Raw genomic sequence first — 9,817 nt, 5'->3', positions numbered from 1 at the left:
AAAGCCGCATCAATTATTTGTACACAAGGGGAGTGCATTGCCATTTCTGGCTTTGAAATTCTCCTTTGGGTTAAAGAGGATAATAGCAAAGTCTCTTTGGTCACCATCTATTTCAGTGCCATGAGCACAGAGTTATCATGACAGTGGTGGGCATTTTTATGGAGACTCCAAGGCCTCTTGCCATTGTTCTTTTTGTCTGTTTGAGATGGATTCTGCAAGTTGAGGTTTGAATAGTTCCAAGTTGGTGTCTTATGTTTCTAAATACCATCTTGCAAAAGCAGAATGAGCTCTCTCCCTCTGACTTGTCAGCGTGTTAGAGCTTGGTTCCACATGAACCACACTGGACAATGATCAGCTGATGTCTTGCCAATCTACACTGTAATTCCTTGGCCTGAGGAGTATCAGAAAGACCTGCTGAGCTCCATGGACACTGTCACCTGCATGGAAGTGAGCATCCTTGGCCTTGCTGAAGAAACTGGAGCTCAGCTTAGGTTAGATGCTCTTGAGCAGGAGAAAGGCTGGAATCGTCAGGTGTTTCCAGAGGCCTGCGTGCTCAGAGGGACTGAGTTCTGGGGAGCAGCTGGATGTTTCTGCACATCATGGAAGGGGATTGCCAGACAGCTCAAGCCTCACCACAGGCAAACACTCCCCAGCTCTTCTCAGGCAACATTTGCTTTGGGTTTCAAGTTGTTCCCACTTGTCTGTCTGTGAAGATGCCCCTAAAACCACAAGGCAAGCCTCTCAGAACTGGTGTTACATTTCCAGAAATGAAGAAAAGAAGCCCAAACACATGAAAGTTGCTAAGGCACTCGTTTTTAGAGAGGAACTTAACCCCCTGTGCAGTTTCTTCTCACTGGGAAACGTGCCTGAAACCTGGGCATGAGGGTGCAAAGGCCGCAGAGTCTCTTCTGCTTCTTGTGCAGTGCTGCTGAAACACTCAGTGACCGTGTTTCTCTCCCAGCCCAAGTCACATTCTGCCCGTCACCAAGCCAGAGCCTGGTGATGTGGAGAGCCTGCCAAAACCTCCCATTTGTTTCCAGGCACTTTCTGGGATGGGCCTACCATTTATGCATTGACTTGAGCAGCCAAATGACTAGAGGGTGTCCATAGGGATGGAACCTCTCCTTCTGATTTGACCATGAAAGGTTTTTCTTTTCCATGTAAGGAAAGCAGAAATTTTCAGACTGCTGAGAAACAGAGCTGCAGGTGGCTCCTGTGTGTCCAAGCAGGCGTTTTCATCCCAGTACATTTGTGCATGGATCATAATGTGTCTGTGTTGAGGATGAGATTCCAAAGATTTGTTTCCTTACCTGAGGAATACCTGGTGGATTTCCTTTCTTTCCCTCCAATTCCCATTCTTTTCAAGAACAAAGCAAAAAGCTTGATTAGGTTTGTTTTGTGGCAGCGGTGCTTAAGGGACCAAGAAGCACTGCAGAAATACTTTCCATGTACTAACCCTTGGATACAGTAGAGTTAGTATAGCAAAGTCCTTCTTCCAAAACGCCTCTCAAGCTGGCATGAATCCTCAGAGAAGCAAATGTCCTTTTGCTGATGTAGCTCCCACTAACTAGGTCAGTATATGAAATCAGCTGTCAAGGCAAGATCTGTGGGATGTTGGAGAGGCTGTTGTTGCATCGGGGTTTGGGTTTTTTGGTTGGTAAAGGAAAGTCATCTCTGGGTCTGTGCCAGGGCAGAAACTGCCACTGCAGAGTGGAGCTTAATCAGTGGGATCTGGGAGAGCAGTGACAGATGGGAAAGAAGCAGGTGGAGCCTGGTGTCTCCCTTTTCCCCAGCCTCAACTCCTGATAGCCACAGGAGGAAGACAAAAGCTGCAGCAGCCCAACCTATTTTCATCCTGCCTGCGTGACTTCCTGAGCTGCTGCCTGCAGAGAGACGAGGCGCGGCGCTGGTCTGCCAAGGAGCTCCTGCAGGTAAAATGTGAAGGGGCTGCAGGTGAAACAGGCTCTGAGGGATGGGCTCCTCCTCCACTCAAGCCCAAGGCAGCAGATGAGCCCCCTTCCTCCTCACCTCCATTCTTGCTGCTCTTCAAATGAAAACAGTGAGGAATCCTAGACTGGGCTGGGCTGGCAGGGCCCTGCAAATGTCCTCTGGTGCAAGTGTCCTGCAATGAGCAGGGACATCTTTAAAGACATCAAGTTTCTCAGAGCCCTTTCCCACTGGAGCCGGAATGGTTGCAGGGATGGGGTACCTACAAGCTCTTGGGGCAAGCTGTGCCAGGGTCACACCATGCTCCGAGTAAACAAGTTCTGATTAGATCCTATTTGTGTTAAAAAATATTCACCCACATCCTATTGTAACTGGCCCTGTTAAAAAAGATGTCCTCAACTTTCCTCAAAGCCACTCTGAAGTTTTGGAAAGTGGCAATAAAGTCTCCCTGGGGCCTGTTCTTGACAAAACTGAGCAACCCCACCTCTCTCTGCATTTCCTGAGTCAGAGAGGTCCTCTGGCTGTTTCTGTCACCTTCTTTTGTAATTTGGTGGGGTGTTCAATTTTATGTAATGGCAAAAGAATTGAAGTAGAGCAATGCAGGGTACAGAGACATGAAATGGTGGTGGAGGAACCCAAGGAAGCCAGTCCCAGCCTAGGGGTCAGAGATTTGGCTGTGGGCAGGAGGGGCTGTGGGGGGCTCACTGTGAGCCTCTGAGGGGCCCTGGTTGGTGCCCCCCAGCCCACCCTTAGAGGTTTCTGCCATGCAAACAGGGACAGCTGGGAGGGACTTGTCCCAGCCCCATCTGCTGCCTGGCACGCTCAAGCAGACGGGAACTGTGCCAGGGTTACTGGCAGGTTGTGTGGCAGAGAGGGAACTGCAGGGCCCAGTGCCACTGGGCTGGGCCTGCTGGGAAGGAAGGTGCCATCCAGCACATGAGGGGCAGGGCATGGAAAGGCAGACACTGCTTTCTGTCCCTGTGGCAATCAGCACAGTGCCTGTCTTTCAAAGAGAGGGACCAATGAGAGGCTTTGGAGTTTCCTGAAAAGAAGAAAAGCACCATTTCTAGAGCACTGGCAGGGCTAAAATCTCAGCAAGATGAAGACACCTGTATAAATGGATGAGTGGGATTCTGGGCCAGGTTTGCCTGTGATGCCAAAGTCTGCACATAAAGATGGAGGTGTAGACAGTCCCATTGTTCCTCTTCCTGCATCCTTCTAGGAGCAGGAGGAATCCTGTGAAGCACTGAGCTTGGAAAGTCATTGTTCATTGTTTTTTGTTGATCTGTTTTTTTTTCCCTTTGGGCAGCATCCATTTGTAAGATTTGCTGAGCCTGCGTCCAGCCTGGTGCCACTGATTGTTTCAGTGAAGAAGAGGAGGGAGACAAGAATGTGACAATCACATCAGGACCATTTATTCCTCAATCAGTTTAGAGTAGGATTGTAGGTTAGGATTAGGATTAGGATTAGGATTAGGATTAGGATTAGGATTAGGATTAGGATTAGGATTAGGATTAGATTAAGGATAAGGATAAGGATAAGGATAAGGATAAGGATAAGGATAAGGATAAGGATAAGGATAAGGATAAGGATAAGGATAAGGATAAGGATAAGGATAAGGATAAGGATAATAATAAGGATAAGGATTAAGATTAGGATGAGGATAAGGATAAGGATAAGGATAAGGATAAGGATAAGGATAAGGATAAGGATAAGGATAAGGATAAGGATAAGGATAAGGATAAGGATAAGGATTAGGGTTAAGGTAAGGGTTAGGGTTAGAGTAGGATTGTCTAATAGGACTGCAGAGTAGGATTGAAAATCAATAAAGTTTCTGAAACCACAACTCACCTTGAAGATTCCCTTCCTTCTCACTCTGCGAATAAGCTCGAGAATTCCTTCTGAATTGTCTGTTGTTTCTTAAAGGTGGAAAGTGAAACAGTGTCTTTGGCATGGTGTGAAAGTGGGGAAGGATGTTCTTCATTCATCCTCTCCAGACCACACTGCCTTTGGAATATGGCCCACTGGTCTGTTTTTGGCCATCTTTGGTACTTCTATTTTAGGCAGAAAGGGCAATGGCATTTAAAGGCAAAAGCACAGGAAGAATGGGGCAGCCCAAACATCTTATACAGATGCAGGCCTTCAGCTGTGACTGGAGAGCATTTGGGCTCCCTAAATGCAATAATCTCTTTGGCTGGAGGAGAGCCTTGCTCAAGTGAGAAAGCAGAAAGATCAGAGAGGGTGCTCGGGAAGGTCTCCTGTGGCGCAGAGCTGTCAGCGCCTGTGAGGTGAGAGCGGGCCCGGCCTTGCCCGGGCTGGAGCCCCAGCAGAGCCCCGGCAGAGGCCGGAGCAGCCTGAGCCCCGGCAGAGGCAGGCTGGAAGGAGGCCCTTGGAGCTGCAAGAGACAGCAGCCGGGCCCTGGGTGCCTCTTGCTGGCAGCGGGCGAATCCTCCGCTCTCAGAGCCCAGGTGGCAGCTGGCTGCTGCCGAGGGGAAGTGCAGCCGTGCTGGGCACAGCCCGGCCTGGAGGCCATGGCCGTCTGGAGTGTGCCCAGGAGCAGAGAAAGGCCAAGGGCAGCTGCGGGCTGGCTGGGCCGGCTCCTCTTCTGCCAGCTGCCCTGCAACTCCTGCAAAGGTCAGCAGTGTGTGCAGCACTCTGGGCACTGGGGCAGGGAGCCAGGCTGCTCGGCAGGCTGGAACACAGGGCAGCTCCTTCAGGCCCGGCACTCGTGCCAGGGAAGCGAGGCCAGCGTGAGGCAGGGACAGCTTGGCAGGGCCCATCTGCAGGAGCCAGCGCCTCACGCAGCTCTGGGAGGAAGCGCCTGCAACCCTGCAGTTCTGCACTGAGCCAGAGCAAGGGTGTGAGATGCAGAGTGTTTGGCAGAAATATTCAGGCCCACCAGGCCAGCCTGCTTTGTGCTCTGTGGCGCACAGCAAGCGCTGTGCAATGCAGCTCCGAGCAGCTGGGAGAGAGGCAGTCGGGGTTGTGCCTGAGGTGAGTCAAGGGGTAACCTGAAAATGTATTTAGGATAATTGAAAAGTGCAGATAAGTCGAGGGGCCAGCTGGGAATAGAATTGGAATATTGGAATTGGAATAGAATTGGAAGATTGCATGTTTTATTTAAGATTTTAAAATGACGTAAGAAGCTTAGTTAGTACTACAGCTAGCAGAAATCATGTACCTTAGTTAAAGAGTACAAAATATATTAGGAACATAAAGCTAGGAGTGACAGGGATAGAGGAAGCAATTGTGAAGAAGCTGAGACCATAGAAATACCTTGCCTTAAGAATAATTGAAGAGTTAGGAGAGGCTTGGACCATGAGTAGCAGGTCAAAAGATCTTGCCAACTGGCCATGGGAGAAGAGTTCACCATGAGGAAGACTGCTTTCCTCTTCCCATACAACCACTCCCTCATTTCAAAATCCCACCAACCCAGTTGAGGGAGTACAATTGTGCAGCTGTAATAGATATTCAGCTGATAAAAATATGAAGCAGGCAGATAATAATTATGTATTAGGTGTCCTTAGGAACCTAATGTAAAACTTTTTCTGTAGAAATAGAGAGCAGGAGTCTGCAACTCCTTGAACATGTCTTTGGAAACTAGTTCACATGTGACCAGGGCTGCAATAAATACCCTTATTTTCTACTATAATTAGTTGAAGAGTCATCTGTACATGCTTCAAGGGTTATGCTGGAGTAGTGAACTGATTTGCAAGGGAGCAGAAGAGTTTCAGCAGGCAATTTTTGGAAGAGATGGAAGGCTCTTGTGACTGAAGGGAAAGCTATTTGGAATGGAGTAATGATCCCAAAGTCCATACAATTGTATCTTTGTGTCTGAATTTAAATGAGAATCACTATAGATAGCTTAATGCAATTTGTCTAAAAATTTATCGAAGTCTTCATTCTTTCTTTGACAAATCTCTCTAAAAGACATAGTGTGTAACTTATCTGGAAGTTCAAGGATAGCATTATATGCTAGTTGTTGGCTCATCTGTAAGACTTGATCAATGCTCCTAGCCTGGGCAGTGGCAGTAGCCCCGGGCCCTTTGCCAAGTATTACTGTTGTGCTGTTAAACCATACCCTGCACTCTAGCACAGATCTTGCTGCTTCTTGAGCACACTTTTTGCTCCCAGCTTTTATGAAACATCACCTGCTGATGGGGTGGCATTCTAAGTCTTATTAGGGTATGCACATCAGCTGGAATTATTCTGTTAGATGGAAAAATATACTGCAGAAGTGACTGTGAAAGTTGGGATTTTCAACCAAATTGTGAAATTTGTAGAAGTCCATCCAAAAATCCTTCATTTTTTGCCTCACAATTGTCATGAGAAAAGACTACCGAAGGGTTAAAGCTGCTGAGCCGGTTGGGAAAGAAAGTCTCCTGCTTATCTAGTGTGTTCACAAGTGATGTTTGCAGAACACGCCATGCTGTACTCGAAGCGGGCATGCTGCCCTTTTCTGGACAATTGAACTGGACTTTCTTCCAAACTCCTGATCTGGCTGGACTGAGCTCTGGGGTGGTTCCCCTCCGCTCCATAAGAAGACCCCTCTTGCCTGTCTTCAACCACCGTGACAGACCAACAGAGATGTGAATCCCCTCATCAAGGAACCAAGAACCCCTCTGGCACCCTATTGGCACCCCCATGGCACCCCCCTGGCAACCTCCTTCCAGAGACTGGGACTGTACTCCCTCCCAACTCAGGGAGGGGGAAAACTTAACGTACATGTGAGCATTCGGTCATGAAAACAATAGACTTCTCCCCTCCATGGAAACCTAATTTCAGTTACCTTCCCCCAACCAAGAACAGTATATATATTGGGGTTCGGCCCGACTGTCCTTTGAGTACTCCCCAAGACGTGTACCAGCGAGTTTCGGCGGCGGGACCCTGAAGACATCACGTTTTGGTAGCTATACCCCATTCCCTGACCTTCTTTCCTCCCTTTTCCTTGTCTTACCCTTCTCTTCCCCGGATCCCTTAACCAAACGCATATTTAGCTGTGGTTATAATCAATAAATTGCACCTTGTTGATTTGTTACTGCAAAACCCCTGTGCCTCTTGTTGGTTATTTTTGCACCCAAAAATCATTCGTCACCCGTTCATTTCGGGCAGACCTTCACATAATTGGCGTCACGGACAAGGATTCCAGCAGCCAGTGAGATTTTGCAGGTTTTGTGTAGTTTGTAACCTCTCGCAGACTACACACGCCAAAGCCAAATCTCACGCTCGATTGAGCACACAGGCTCCGGAATTGACACAAAAGATTTTTCAGTGCAAAAGCAGGGGAAATTGTTACTGTCACTTCTGTTACTGATTTTACCGGCACGGACACTGACACTGATACTTCTCCTGATCCTGATATTGATGCTGTTTCTGATATTGATACTGATATTGATACTGTTGTTGTTGTTGTTGTTGTATTTGAATTGAATCTGAACCTGTTACTGTTGTTTTTGAGCTGAATTTGAACCTGTTACTGTTTTTTACTGCTGTATTTTGTGTACCTGGACTGTCTAAAAGGGAAGGGGCAGACTTGAAGTAATTAAGCAGTGCCTTTTAGACAGATATTGTCCCTTCACCTACGCAGGGAGCGAGGGGCGGCGCAGTGAAGGCTGAGTGGCTTTTCCCTGTTCTAGGTTTCTGGTCCCCTCACAGAGAAAACATTTGTGTGTGTGAGTGTGTGCGTCTAGACTGTCTGGAAAGGAAGGGACAATCTGAAGCAATTAAAACAGTGCCTTCCAGACAGATTTGGTTTCTTCAGCTATCTAGGGAGACAGAGTGGAACAAAAGTCTGTATGATTGTGTAACTTGAGTTCGCAAATCAGCTCCCTGGTATAGTCCTAGTCCCTTCACACAAAAATGAGTGAAAATTTCAATCCGAAAGCAAAAGCTGACTTTTACACCTTGCTTGCTAAATACCATGCCAAACCATCATCTGGCGGAGAAACTTGGGCAGAGAACAATTGGTTTAATTTGGAAAATGTCATTGATAGAATATGTTCTCTGCAACATGAATCAAAATTCAAAATGGGTAAAAATAAAAACATTCTTTGCTCAGTTCTTGGAGCATGTCCTACTGCAGCCATAGAAAACCGCTGTAAACGGAGAACTGAGGAAATGGTAATTATAGATTCCCTTCAAAATTTGGTTGAAATTTTGCAAAAACAGTTAAATGAGGACAGAAATGAAATTTACACAGTGCGAGCTGCTCTTAGGGAAGAACACACCAAAGCCATACACAAAATCAACTCCTCTACAGAGGAGGAAGAAAAAGTAACACCTTGCATTAAAAAGATTTATCCTTACAAAGAACTCGAGGCAGTAAAACAAAAAGAATCTGAAACAGCTAAAAATTGTGGGGAAAATTGTTGTCCTCATTTGAGACCTTTTATTAAGACTGAATATAATTACATTAATGATGAAGACATGGATCCCCACATAACAACAAAACAAACACCATTCAGCGCTACCGAATTAGCTAAATTGAAAAAGGAATTCGGTCGCCTCCCCCACGAATCAGAAACAGAATATGTGTTCCGTGTTTCTTTCACTGGTGGAGACCAGATTAAGTTAACTGAACAAGAAGCCAGCGGTTACTGGGGACACGGTGTTTTCCTAACAACAGGAGATAAGCGTGATGCCTGGTCTCTAACACAACATGCAGCCTATTGGGCCGGGGGAATAAATCCCCTGGAAAGGGGTGATCCCTTAGCAATTGCCACTACCCCTGACCAAATCCTAGAAAGTGTACAAAAAGCTGCATGTTTGCAAATGATTCATGAGAAAAAATTAATTCCTGGTTTTGAATCCCCAATGCAATTGCCTGTGAAGCCTGAAATTATGACCCCTTTAATTCGTAGGCTTCCAGAAACATTGAAATCTACCGCAATCACTATTCAGAAAACAGTTATGGCTCTAAGCCCAATAGATAGATTAGAAAGACTTCTTAACAACTCCACTGATCAGTCTGAATCCACTGATGCTGCACCTTCACCCTACACACAAACACAGGCTCCCACAACACCATCTGACACATCTAACAGTAACCGCAAGACTTGGACATGGGGTGAGGTAGCAGTTGATTTAATAAACTATTGCAGACAGTATGGGCCTGTAAAGACCCTGGAAGAAAAATCTGAAAAAACAAAAGGTGTCCGGTTTATGGGAACCCCTAACACTGAAAACATAGAACCAAGAAAACAGATTTCCAACAGACAACGCTGGTGGATGCTGGGAATAAAGAAAGGGGTTCCCCGGGACATAATGGATGGTTTACCACTTGAAAAATTGCAGAAAATCATAACTAACTGGAATTTTAGGAGGTCAAATACCCAGCCCAGTGCACCGATCCCCCTCCCTCACCAGAAATTAACAAACACTCCTACCAGTACACAGTTCAGTACACACAATACATCACAGTCTTTCACACAGAGCACAGGCAATGAGCCAAAGTTAACCCTTTCACAGTCTCTTCCTCGGAACCTGGGCAGTGAGGCTGCATCTCAGCCTCTCCCACAGAACACAGCCAGTGAGCCAAAATTAACTCTTTCTCAGCTTCCTTCACAGAACTTGGACAGTGAAACCCTGGCTGCATGTCTCCTGAAAAGCACGAGCAGTAAGCTAGAAGTAACTCTTTCGCAACTTCTTTCACAGAATCTAAGCAACGTAACTGCCCACCCGCCCGTGTCCCAAATCACAAACAGTGAATCTTCACCAACAGAGCTTTCAGGAAACTAATATCTCCACCGCTTACAGGTGAGCGAAGGGGTGGAGATTGGGTTTACTTACGAAGGCTCACAAAAAATAAATCAGGAGACATGTTAATTACAGCAATCACGGGTCCTAAAAAAGTTCTGGTAACCTACATTGT

This window comes from Melospiza melodia, unplaced genomic scaffold (genome assembly GCF_035770615.1).
Source record: "Melospiza melodia melodia isolate bMelMel2 unplaced genomic scaffold, bMelMel2.pri scaffold_18, whole genome shotgun sequence".
In the NCBI taxonomy this organism is placed as follows: Eukaryota; Metazoa; Chordata; class Aves; order Passeriformes; family Passerellidae; genus Melospiza; species Melospiza melodia.
This window is presented reverse-complemented; position numbering follows the sequence as displayed.